The sequence below is a fragment of the Protopterus annectens genome, chromosome 3.part1, assembly GCF_019279795.1.
Source record: "Protopterus annectens isolate FY-2018-M chromosome 3.part1, PAN1.0, whole genome shotgun sequence".
Lineage (NCBI taxonomy): Eukaryota > Metazoa > Chordata > Ceratodontiformes > Protopteridae > Protopterus > Protopterus annectens.
The window spans coordinates 1,708,761,532-1,708,774,314 of NC_056732.1; the positions used below are offsets into that span (position 1 = coordinate 1,708,761,532).

At 46.0% G+C, this 12,783-nt stretch overlaps 1 protein-coding gene across 1 annotated transcript in view; it reads right to left on the reverse strand.

The window, feature by feature from the left end:
- The window catches only part of ADCK5 (aarF domain containing kinase 5), a 1,011,483-nt gene that overhangs the window by 396,500 nt on the left and 602,200 nt on the right, over window positions 1-12,783 (reverse strand). The window lies entirely within an intron of this gene.

Consider the following 12,783-nt stretch of genomic DNA (forward strand, 5'->3'; position numbering starts at 1 on the left):
TAATGAGGACACTAACCTCCCTCCAAAAAAGTCTGTAATCCTCTTCACACACAGTTTCCCACGACGTCTTAAAATGTCCACCAAAACTCATGCTGGACTCTCACAAAGAACTACTTTAAGAGCTCCAGTCCACTTATATTTCACTGCAAGCCTTTGTACGGCTTTCTCCCCTACTTCACTCATCTGGTTCACTAGCTACTTCTGTATCCCCTCACAAGCGGTAAAGTGGCACTCATCTTTTCTACATACTTATCAGTACCTACTGATTACACAAGGTTCCATTTGCGGATCTTTATTACTTAACCTTTTCATTAATAGTCTTGCTTTTGCCTCATCTTGTGCAACATTAATTCAACATGTAGATGATGTTACTCTAATCTGATCTTCATCCTTCCTACCTTCGCTATAAATTATCAATCAAGAATCATTCATATCTACAGAAAAAGAAATACTCCTAAACCCCAATAAAACCCTAATACAGCTCAAACTAAAATAGTTCGATTTACTCCTAGTTCCTACACAGACAAAAACTCCAACTTTCTATCCTCTTCTCTCAAAATGCACTACTAGACATTGATAAACATATTTAATAGTCAGGGAGACATACTATAAATTAGGTCTCCCATACTGAGCTTCTAACTTCCGTACTGCACAATTACACAGAACTGTGAGTGTATTCATTGAAGTAAAAAAATCAGGAAAATGTGACACAGTTTCAAACAGATGACAGGAAGCAGCTACTTAAAAATCAGTCTGCCAGAAATTAGTGTGTACATGAAATCCAAAAATTGTAAATACACATTAAAAAGAAGAACAGTCATGTATAACGGGTGGGTGGCTACTCTGGCAATGTTTTATGGAATTTATATGCCCTTACAAGTATGGACAAAAAACAGACAGTGCTGATGTAGGGTGCAAATAGCAATGCTGCTGGCGGCACATCTGGACAGAAATATGCATGTGAATTTGACAAAGAAAGGACGTCAGGATGGAGACTCATACTAACAGATGGGCTCCCATAGTGACAGAAAAAGGAAAAAGACAATAATGGCAGATTTGTGGTAGTAAGAGGCCACAGGTAAGGAAGGCAAATTATGCTGTCATATATTTATATTCTACCAAAAACTGTTATTAAAAACTGGACAGAAACAGTCAGCTTTTAGCAGGCAATACTATTTGAGTGGGAACTGGAACATCATTTGCAATAGTGAGGCTGTATTGGGGGCTTAAAAGACAAATATAACAAAACAGGGTCATTTTTAAGAAATACATGAGAACAGTTGGTACAAAAGACGTGAATTTGGTAGAAGGAAATCAGATAAAATTCAGATATTATTCCTCAAGGTACACTAACTGGCCTAGACTGGATATAATTTATATTTCACAGGAGCATGAGTGTTTAACTGAAAGCTTTGACACACATTCAATAACTATTTCATATCATGCACCAAAACAAACTAATATAAAGATGTGCAAGGTAATGAAGTAAAAATGAGACGGGCACTTTCCTAGTTACTTGTTAAAAGACATGCATTTAAACAATGGGTGGTGGAAATTGTTCACTAGTTCAACGGTTATTAGGGAAGATAGACATTTCCTCAGAAGGTATAGATAGTGAGTGGGATAAACTGATTTTAAATATAGCATAGAAATGAAAGAGAAAGATACATGGAAAAGTAGTAGTATGAATAATTTAGAGGGGCTGACAAAGGTTAAAGGATTGCAGAATAACAGGAATCTGACAGAAAAAGAAGAGCAGCAACTGCTAAAGGGAAAATAAGGGAGTATTTGCATAACATGCATGAGTTTAGAAATGTTACTGTTAAACAACTATTGTTTGAGAACAATTCGATAATTCCAGAGCACAAAAAACTTTTATCATAATGACATAGGAAACAGAAATTAGAAAGGGTTGTTGGCAAATTTAAGGAGCCTATGAAACAAAAAGTAACCAGAGATCCTTTAGAGGTACTGGAGATATTTTAGGCATTTTATGAAAATATGTATAAAACAGATGAATGCGGAAACCACAAAAAGGCAAAAATGGAAAGAATTAAGGAAATTAAGGAAATTAGAAGTTATGTACTCACCATAACGTTCCATCTGAGTAGGTGTATTCATTTGTCTGCAACCTGTGGGTTTTCCAGCTATGGATCCAAGCTCTCAGCTCCTCCCCTCACCCATAATGCCCTGCTCTACCCTCATGACCTCAGATCGAGTTTGCCAAAGCAACAATACCCTAAAAAGGGTAACAAAGAATATGCAGGAAACTGAAAGGCCAGGGGATACAGACAATGAATACACCTACTCAGATGGAACGTTATGGTGAGTACATAACTTCTAAATCTGAAGTAGGATATTCATTTGTCTGCAACCTGTGGGACAGAGTCCCCAGCTACCTGAATCTTGGCCATCATGGAAGGATATTCGACCGCTGGAGCCAAAGGATGCTCTACCCTAGATGCAAGATCCAACTTATAGTGGGAAATAAATGTATGAGATGAAGCCCACGTGGCTGCTGCACAAATATCATCTAGAGGAATCCTAGCCTTGAAGGCTGCCGAGGTAGATACTGACCGGGTTGAATGGGCATGAACACCCCCAAGCGGGCCTTCCTGACGCTTGATAAGCCAATAAAATGCACTGTGAAATCCAGCGGGACAGAGAAACTTTAGAAATTGGCTTGCCCAAATTGAATTTTGCAAAGGAAATAAACAGCTGGTCGGATTGCCTATGACCAGCTGTCCTGTTGAGATAAAATCTAAGTTGCCTGTGAACATCTAGTGAATGTAGCTTATATTCACCTTTGTTTTCATATTTAGGAAGAAAACAGGGAGGTTAATGGATTGATTGATGTTTGCTTCAGAAGCGATTTTAGGAAGGAAGGACGGATTGGTCCTGAGGGAGACACGGTCCGGATGAAATACCAAGTAAGGAGGTTTAGCTGATAAAGCTTGAAGTTCAGAAACTCTCTTGGCTGATGTAATGGCTACCAAAAAGGCTGTCTTGTAGGACAAGAATTTGAGATCCACTCGAAGGGGAGCGGTCAAGGCCTGTAGGACCAAAGAAAGGTCCCAAGGAGGAACTGCTTGTTTTATAGGGGGCCTGAGAAGAAAAGTACCTTTAAGAAATGTTTTACACAATTTGGCTGACATAAGAGGATTAGAATCTTGACCAATGTGATAGTGAGAAATTGCCGCCAGTTGAACTTTGACTGTGGAACTGCTGGCACCATCATTAAAGAGAGAGGTTAGAAAATCAAGCACTACAGGGAGAGGAACCGTGAAGGGATTCAGGCCTTGCCGCTCCGCCCACACAGAGAAACGTTTCCATTTGCTTAAACCTTTCTAGTGGATGGTTTATGAGCCGCCACCAAAATAGCCTTTACCGGTGAAGAAATACCGGGAGTCCTTATCAAGAGTGGAACTGGAGCAGCCAAGCGGTCAGCTTCAGGTTGTCCAGGTTCGGAGGAGGAATGCAGGATGGATGTGATATCAGATCCGGGATGGGATCTAGAATCCAAGGAGGATTCACCGAGTGAGACCTTAGGAAGGGGAACCAGATTTGTCGAGGCCAGAATGGAGCAATGAGAATCATTCTGCAACCCACCCGAGAGGCTTTCTGAAGAACTTGCAGCATCAGAGGCAAGGGTGGATAGGCATACAGAAGACCGGGTGGCCAAGCATGCACCAGAGCGTCTCTTGGGGTACCTCCGGGAGGAGGTATTAGAGCGAAAAACTGTCGCACTTGGTGTTTGAGGGAGAAGCAAAAGATCGCATGAAGGGGTTCCCCACAATATGCACTTGACAATTGAGAGACCACAAGGGGTCAGAATGGTGCGACTGAGCTTGTCCGCTAGGATGTTGGACCGACCGGAATGTGCGTTGCTATTAGAAAGCGATTGGTGGAGATTGCCCATTCCCAAACTCTCATGGCCTCCCGACAAAGAGGGTAAGACCTTGTTCCCCTTGCTTGTTGACCAGACAACAGACATGTTGTCCGATTGAATCGCAATTGTTCCCAAGGGAAGAAAGTCCTGAAGTGCTAGCAACGCTAAGAGCACTGCTCTCATCTCTAGAACATTGATATGCAGTAAGGTCTCTGAATCGTTCCACGTGCCTTGGACTGTCCGCAAAGTGCCCCCCACCCGAGGCGGAGGCGTCCGTGGTCACCGTGGCGAGGGGGAGAAGCACAAAATGGGCGACCCTCGTGGAGATCCGGGGAATGGAGCCACCACAAGAGGGACCGCTTGCAAGCCTTGCTGATCGCTATGGGATGATGCATGGGGAGAGCAAGGTATGACCACTGTACTAAGAGCGTCCACTGTAGAATGCATATTGAGCCTGGCAAGAGGAAGAAGTGCTATAGCGGCCATGGACCCTAGAGCCCTCAGGACCAACTCCGCTGGAACAGAACTTGAATGGAGAATGGCCCGCACCTGGAGCTGCAGATTTAGAACTCTGTCCGCAGTGAGGAAGGCTCGTAAACTCCTTGTGTCTAGTCTGGCCCCTATGAAATCTAAGAGCTGTGTGGGCCAGGTTGGACTTTTGTATTTATTGTGATGCCCAGAAATGGAGCAAGATGGAGAAAGGAGTCTCGCCAAGAGAAGTAGATGCCTTGTTGGGGCGGTAAGGAGCCAGTCGTCCAGGTAGGGAAAGACCTGCACCCCTGAAGCCTCAGGTGGGCCGCTACCACTGCTAGTACTTTGGTGAACACCCTGGGGCTGTGGTGAGACCAAAGGGAAGGACCCGGAACTGGTAGTGACTGGCTCCCAGCCGAAGCGGAGAAACCTCCTGAGCGCCTGTCCATCAGGATGTGGTAGTGAGATCTATCGAGCACATCCAGTGATTTTCTCCCAGAAGGGGAGAATAGATTGCAGAGTGACCATTCGAATTTTTCTTTGGGGACTGCCAGATTCAAGAGAGAGAGGTCTAGGATTGGTCTTAGTTCCCCGTCTTTTTGGCACTAAAAGAATCTGGAGTAGAACCCTGATCCGATCTGGTCTGGGGAACGGGCTGGATGGCTCTTTTCTTTAGCAGATGGCCAATTTCTGCCAGCGGCCTCCGCTGACCCGGTGGGACGTCTGGGAGGGACTTCAACTTTGGAAGGTGAAGGAAAGGAATGCGATATCCCCTGGATATGATTTGGAGAACCCAGCGGTCCGATGTTATGGACTCCCATGCCGCTAGGTGCCCAGCGTACGCCCCGACTGCCTCCAGAGTAGAGCAGTCGGGCAACCCTCAGGGTTGCTGCGCGGGCCGTTCAGAGAAAGGTTCCCTGGACCCGAAGTTTCTGGGAGCCCCTCTGCCTCTAGGGCGGCGTCCTCCCTGTCCTCCTCTGCCACGGAAGGACTGGTTGTCCGGAGCAGGCTGGGACTGCTGCGACTTCGAACCACATCTTCTTCTGACCCTTTTGGTTCCTAGAATAGGGCCTCTGGGGTGCAGAGAAGCGGATTCGACGGCAGACAGCGTCTTCCGTCCTTCTGCTCTGGGTCAGCTCATGACGCCCGCGAACGGTCTTGCCAAACAGAGCAGAACCATCAAAGGCGTCGCAAACGGCGCCTTGAAGGGCTCAGAAATCGCAGTGGCGGAGCCAGGCCTGGCGTCTAGTGACCAGTCCTGTCCCGCAGCTCTAGCGGCGCTCCGTTGCATGGGAGAGTAGCCGCAGAAGTATTTGTAACTGACCTAAGAGTGGCCATTTTGGTGGAGTGCAGAACTCTGTCCTCCTCGAAATGGACTCAGGGGATGCAGCGTATTCCTTAATAAGATCTCGCTGCATCCGAATAACATGTGCCAAATAGTTCAGCCCTTACCGAGAAGGTCGCGAACTGAACATCCGCTTCCCCAAGCGGTCCATCATCCGAGACTCCTTGCTCGGTGGGTGGACTGAGGACTCTCCTGAGCCAGTTCCGCCATCAACATGGCATCTACAGGAGGCCCCTTACTCCAATGGGTCCTGTCGGAGGCGGACTAAGGATCCTATCCGGTCTTTTGGGAACTGGCTCCACGGTGTCCGCCCCTTCGCCTCTGGTGGTAATAAGGTCCACCAGGGGTCGGCAGGGGACACCCAAGAGGTAGACGGGCCCGCTTCAAATGCCTCCAAGAACACGGACTCGTCCGAGGAAGACTTGGGGCAGACCACCCGGAGCATTTCCATGATGTCTCCAAAGGAGACATCCTCGGGGTGACCGTGGGGAGCCTTCCCTTCCTCCAAGTCTGTGTCTTCTGTGAGAGACTCGGGGAGTCAATGTGCCTCCTTTGCACGAGGGCCTCCTCTGGGGGCTGTCAGAGGAGTCGCAGCAATTTGCTCCATAGGAGCAACTTGGGGCACAGAAACGGGCTGTCCCAGGGGCCGGATGGTGGAAGCCTGGCCCAGTGCAGAGGGCGAAGCAAGTGCCGGGGTCCGGAGACCCTCAACAGAGCCCTCTCCACTACATCAAAGGACCAAAGGATCCGACAATCGGATCCGAAGAGTGGATCGGAGCGGTGCCACTCGGATCCGAAGGGACAGTGCGCTCCGACACAGAGCACTGATCCCCGGATCCGGCTCGGATCCAGGCTCCGAGATAGGGTCGGGTCCGGTACCAAGTACTATCGGCTCCGACCTTCCGCTGCAACCCGGATAGCGGGTCGGAGAAGGAGCAATAGGCTTAAAAGGGTGTTGAGCTCCCGCACTCCCATCTGCATCTGGGCCTGGATGAACCTTCTCATCATCCGGTCCAGATCAGCATCAGAAAGGCTATGGGTAGATCTCGAGGCTACCGAGGTAGGCCTGGAGTGCCTCCTCGATAGCCTCGACGGAGATCGGGTCTCCTCCTCCTCAGGACCCGTGAAAAGCACACAGGGACCGGAGCCGAGAAGGAGGAGATGAACCCCGAACGGAGCCGGGAGAAGCCGCTTGGCTGGCGGGGAAACAGAGGTCTCGGCCGTGCTTCTCCTCCGAGCAGCATCCCTCTCCTCTCCAGAAGCGGGAGTTTGAGTCCCAGGAGCAGGAGGGTGCCACAGGGGAACAACTGCAGCCACAGTAGTCCGGAGGCCGAGTCTGGCGGTAAAAGACCCGCCAAGACCAGCTTGGACCTCCGCTCCTCAGTGCCCTGGGGTTGAACCCTGCACAAATGGAACAACCAGATGTGAGGTGTTCAACCGTGTGGCCATCAGCCGGTGAGAGCTTATGGCCACAAAAATATAGATTTAGGCTGGTCAGCCTTAATCTATAAAACACTTAAACTTACAGAAAGTAACTTAAAACAAAAAGACACACAGGCCTACACACACACTCTAACAGCGAGGGGAGGGAATAAAATTTACTTACTTTAACTTAAAATAAACTCAAAATACTCTATATTAAAGGGAAACCTAAACTTTCACACAAATTCAGTCAAACAACCAAAAAATTCTCTGTTTTTTTACAAGAAAAAGAGTTCACTTAGCTGAGAGCTATGTACCCAAATCCAGTCACCAGCGCGGCAAACAAGATCTGAGGTCATGAGGGTAGAGCAGGGCATTATGGGTGAGGGGAGGAGCTGAGAGCTTGGATCCATAGCTGGAAAACCATGCCGGTTCGGATCCGATATCGGATCCATAACCCACAGGTTGCAGACAAATGAATATCCTACTTCAGATACTTAATTATGCAAAGGTTAGAAGAAGACGTGGCTGAACAATTTAATTCTAAGACAGGAAGAGATGAGATAAAAATGAGATGTATAATTAATCAACAAGGACGTCTCCAGGAATACATGGTATTCATGCAGAAGTTTGGAAGTTAGGAGGGAAAAAGAGTGGTAAAGATCTGGAAGGATTTGTTTAACAGCATTTTAAAAGTGGTGGAAGCAACAGCATCTTTGGAGAAAGATGTGGTAGCTTTATTGCCCAGGAAAAGACCTGTAAGACTCAGGTTCATACACACCAATTTCAATTTTGAGCCATGACTATACAGTGTTTGTGTCCATACTAGCTAAAAGAGTGACAAGGGTGTTGCAAATATTGATAGATATGGAGCAAAATGGTTTGTGGTGGGGAGGCATACACTTGACAACATTGACAGAAAGTACAGTTGTATAAAATCTTACCATAACAGCACATGTTCATCTCTTCACTGTTGGAGCATTCTTCACTTAGGGATCTCCTAAGTAGAATACTCCAATGTCTGGCCAGTATACCAAAGCCTTTAGATCTTGCATGTGCCATGTGTCACATATATGCTCCCTGTACAGGATGTAGGACATAAAGGCGATGTATATACGCAGTTACCCAGAACTGAATTGCCCCAGTAGAGAACAGACTCCATAGGAAAAAAGGAAGTCATGCACATCCAGAGGAAGAAAATACAAATGGAAAAAGGGGAGCATTGGCCAGCAGGTTAACCAAAGCCCAGCTCAAAAGAAAAAGGAGCATGGAGCAAAGGAATGAATATTGCAACAGTGAAGAGAAGGATAGCTACTGTTATGGTAATATTTTACACAACTGTACTATGTCCTTCTATACCACTGTTGCAGTATTCTGCACCTTAGGGAGAGTACAAAAGCTCAAGCAAAGAAGTGGGAGATGGAAGGTTGGGAAGAGTCCTCAACAAACCCATGCAGGATGGCCCTAGCAAAACTTGCTTTAGCCCTAGAGCCATATCCAATGAATAATGCTTAGCAAAGTTATCCACTGAAGACCAAGTAGCTTCAAGAATGGAACTGGTATACAAACCCTTGAAGAAAGCACCAGAAGAGGCAACAGCCCTAGTGGAATGAACTCTAACAGAAGTAGACTGATACTATCCATGAAAAGAATAACAGAAGGAAATGGCCTTGGATATCCAGGAGGACCTAGTTTGCTTAGACATAGCCAAGCCCAATGTCCTGGGATCAAAAGAAACAAAAAGCTGGTCAGACTTAGGAATGGCCTTAGTTTTATCCAAGTAATACCAGAGCTGTCTGTGCAAATCCAAGGTGTGCAGGACCCTCTCACTAGCAGACTGAGGAGAAGAAAAAAGGAAGGGAGTTGTACTGCTGGATTCAAGGAAACTCCTTAACAACCCAGTGCATAAAAAAAGGATTAGTATAGAGACATTCTGTCTTTTTGAAAAACTAAACAAGGAAGAATGGCCATAAGGGCCTGAAGCTTAGAAACCCTCCGAGCAGAAGTAAAATAAGCAACAATACAGTCTTCCAGGTACAGTGTTGCACAGAAGCTGAAACTGCAGGCTCAAAAGGAGTCAGTCATTTTTTTCCAAAACAAAATTAAGGTCCCAAGGAGGAGGAATAGGCTTACTTGGGGGCCTAAGATGTAGGATGCCTTTAAAAAACTGTTTAACCTCAAAACCAGAAGTCAAGTTTCAATAGTAGACAGGCAGAAATAGCTGACAAATGGGCCTTTACAGAAAAACAGGCCAAGTCACACTGGAGCAACTCACACAAATAGGAGAGAACCAGAGGGACCACCACTGAAAAAGGACCCTGGCTATGAGTATTGCACCAGAGAGAATTTTTTTCATTTGGACATAAGACTTTCTGTTTGTGAGTTTTCTTTCCTCCTGTAAAACTGTGAGCATTTCCTCAGAAAACAGGTGCCTAAAAGAGATTAAACCCTTATCATCCACAGTGTCAGTTGAAGAGTGGACAAGTGAGGATGGATGAGAGACCAGTTGTCCTGTGTGAGGATATCCAGTCAGTGAAGTAAGGTGTGGTGATTGCCCCTGGTCAGATGCATTAAGAAAGGGAACCAGTGCTGTTTTGGCCAAAAAGGGAGTCACTAGCAAAGTTTTCGGGGAGTCCAGCTGAATCTTCCGCAGGACTCTTAGAAGTAGAGGAAGGAGAGGAAAGGCACACAGAAACATCCCCTTCCAAGGAAAGAAACGGTGTCCATCTTCCACATCAGATGGCATGGCACTGGAAAAAAATAGAGGAAGCTGTCTATTCAGAGGGGAGGGGTAAAAAGATCTACCTGAAGAATACCCCACAGATGGACTAGAAACATATCTCTGTGAAGTATCCATTCATTTGCCTGTGTTTCGGACCTGCTCAAGGAGTCTTCCACCAGACTGTGCTCTAAAGGAATATACATGGCCTGAAGAGTTAGCTGACTGATAGCCAGATACCAGGTCTGAAGAGTAAACCTGCAAAGAAGGTAAGACTTTGTGCTTCCCTGCTTGTTGACATACCACATCACTGTGGTGTTGTCTATGTAAACCTTCAGGGGACCTGGAGACAGCAAGGGGTAAAAAGTTTGTAGGGCAAAATCAGAGCTCTCAACTCTTTGATGTTGATATGATCTAACTTCTGATGGGAGGGGGCAGACACCCTGAACTTTTAGGTGGCCATAGGAAGCCTCCCCCCAAGTCTGAAGCATTGGTGAACCGTTCTTGAGAAGGAACCAGAGGATGAAAGGGCAGGCCTGGGTTGAGGGTAAGTTGCTGAATCTACCACTCAAATTCCAACTCAAGACAAGGAAGGAAAGGCAATCTGAAATCCAGAGGACTGTAATGTTGAAGCCAAAGTTACTTGAGATACCACTGAAGCTTCTGCATACACAGTCTAGCAAGAGGAAGCAGTGGAAAAGAAGAGGAAACAAATCTTAAGGCATGAAGAAACTTCCTGACTGGAATGGTAGGCAGAGGGAGAAGAGAATTAAAGAAAGCTGTCAAGGACAAAACCTTTGGAACTGGAAGAGAGGCCAACACTGGCACTGTCTGATCCCTGCAACCCATATATACATGATCCTGAGAAGGAGTTAGGACAGACTTTTTGGAAGTTGATACTGAACCCCAGACTTTGAAGGAGAGATATGGTGAACTCCACAGCCTGTAACTAGACTCTGGGATAAGATGCCTGAATCAACAGGCTGTCTAAATAAGGAAAAATCTGAATTCCTTGGAGCATGCAAAAAGCAATCACAAGACTTAGACATTTTGAGAATACCCTTGGGGCAGTAGGGAGGCTAAAGGGCAAAACAGAGAACTGAAAACTGGAGGAAGAAACAGAAGCACAAAAACTTCCTGAAAACAGGGTGAATAGGAATATGAAGGTATGCATTCTTCAGATCCAAGGAAAAGTACAGTTGTGTACACTTACCATAAATGTAGATGTTTGAGTGTATTCACTGTTGCAGTCATTACATTTGGGTAATCCTGCTAGCAGGTTGTCCTCAGTTGGCCTGAATTCCAAAGTCTTGGGTCCTGCGTCAGCTACTGTCAGCTCTTCCCTGATGTCAGGGCGTCAGGGGTGTAAAAGAAGCGGCCGACGCCATTTTCTTCAGTTTTTCTTGCCCCAGATGTCAGGTGCCCCCTAAAAGGGTAGCCATAATTTATATATATATATATATATATATATAGATATATATATATATATATATATATATATATATATATATATATATGCATCATCTTTGGGCTTTTCCCGTTAGGGGTCGCCACAGCGGATCATCTCTTTCCATTTCTTCCTATCCTCTGCATCTTGCTCTGTCACACCAACCACCTGCATGTCCTAACGCACCACGTCCATAAACCTTATCTTAGGCCTTCCTCTTACCTGGCAGCTCAATCCTTAGCATCTTTTTCCCAATATACCCATCATCCCTCCTCAGCACATGTCCAAACCAACGCAGTCTCGTCTCTCTTGCTTTGTCTCCAAACTGTCCAACATGAGCTGACCCTCTAATATACTGATTCCTAATCCTATCCATCCCAGTCACACCAAGTGCAAATCTTAACATCTTTAACTCTGCCACATCCAGCTCTGACTCCTGCCTTTTTGTCAATGCCACTGTCTCCAACCCATATAACATAACTGGTCTCACTACCCTCTTGTAGACCTTCCCTTTCACTCTTACCGGTACCTGTCTGTCACAAATCACTCCTGACACTCTTCTCCACCCATTCCACCCTGCCTGTACTCTCTTCTTCACCTCTCTTCCACATTCCCCATTACTTTGAACTGTTGATCCCAAGTACTTAAACTCGTCCACCTTTACGAACTCTACTCCCTGCATCCTCACCATTCCTCTACCCTCCTTCTCATTTACACACATATATTCTGTCTTAGCCCTGCTGACCTTCATTCCTCTGCTCTCTAGAGCATATCTCCACCTCTCAAGTGTCTCCTCAACCTGATTCCTACTCTCACTACAGATCACAATGTCATCTGCAAACATCATAGTCCACGAGGCCTCCTGTCTGATCTCATCTGTCAACCTGTCCATCACCACTGCAAATAAGAAAGGACTCAGAGCTGATCCTTGATGTAATCCCATCTCCACCTTAAACGGATCTGTCACTCCCACTGCAGTCCTCACCACTGTCACACTACCCTCGTACATATCCTGTTCCACTGTTACATACTTCTCTGCCACTCCCGACTTCCTCAAACAATACCACAACTCTTCTCTAGGCACCCTGTCATATGCTTTCTCCAAGTCTACAAAGACACAATGCAACTCCTTCTGACCTTCTCTGTATTTCTCCAACAACACTCTCAGAACAAACATTGCATCTGTAGTGCTCTTGCCTGGCATGAAACCATACTGCTGATCACTAATCATCACCTCCCTTCTTAACCTAGCTTCTACTACTCTTTCCCATAACTTCAAGCTGTGACTGATCAATTTTATCCCTCTGTAGTTACTGCAGCTCTGCACATCACCCTTATTCTTAAAGATAGGTACCAAAACACTTTCTCCACTCCTCAGGCATCCTCTGACTTTCCAAAATTTCATTAAACAATCTAGTTAAAAATTCCACTGCCATTTCTCCTAAGCACCTCCATGCTTCCATTGGGATGTCATCTGGGCCAACAGCCTT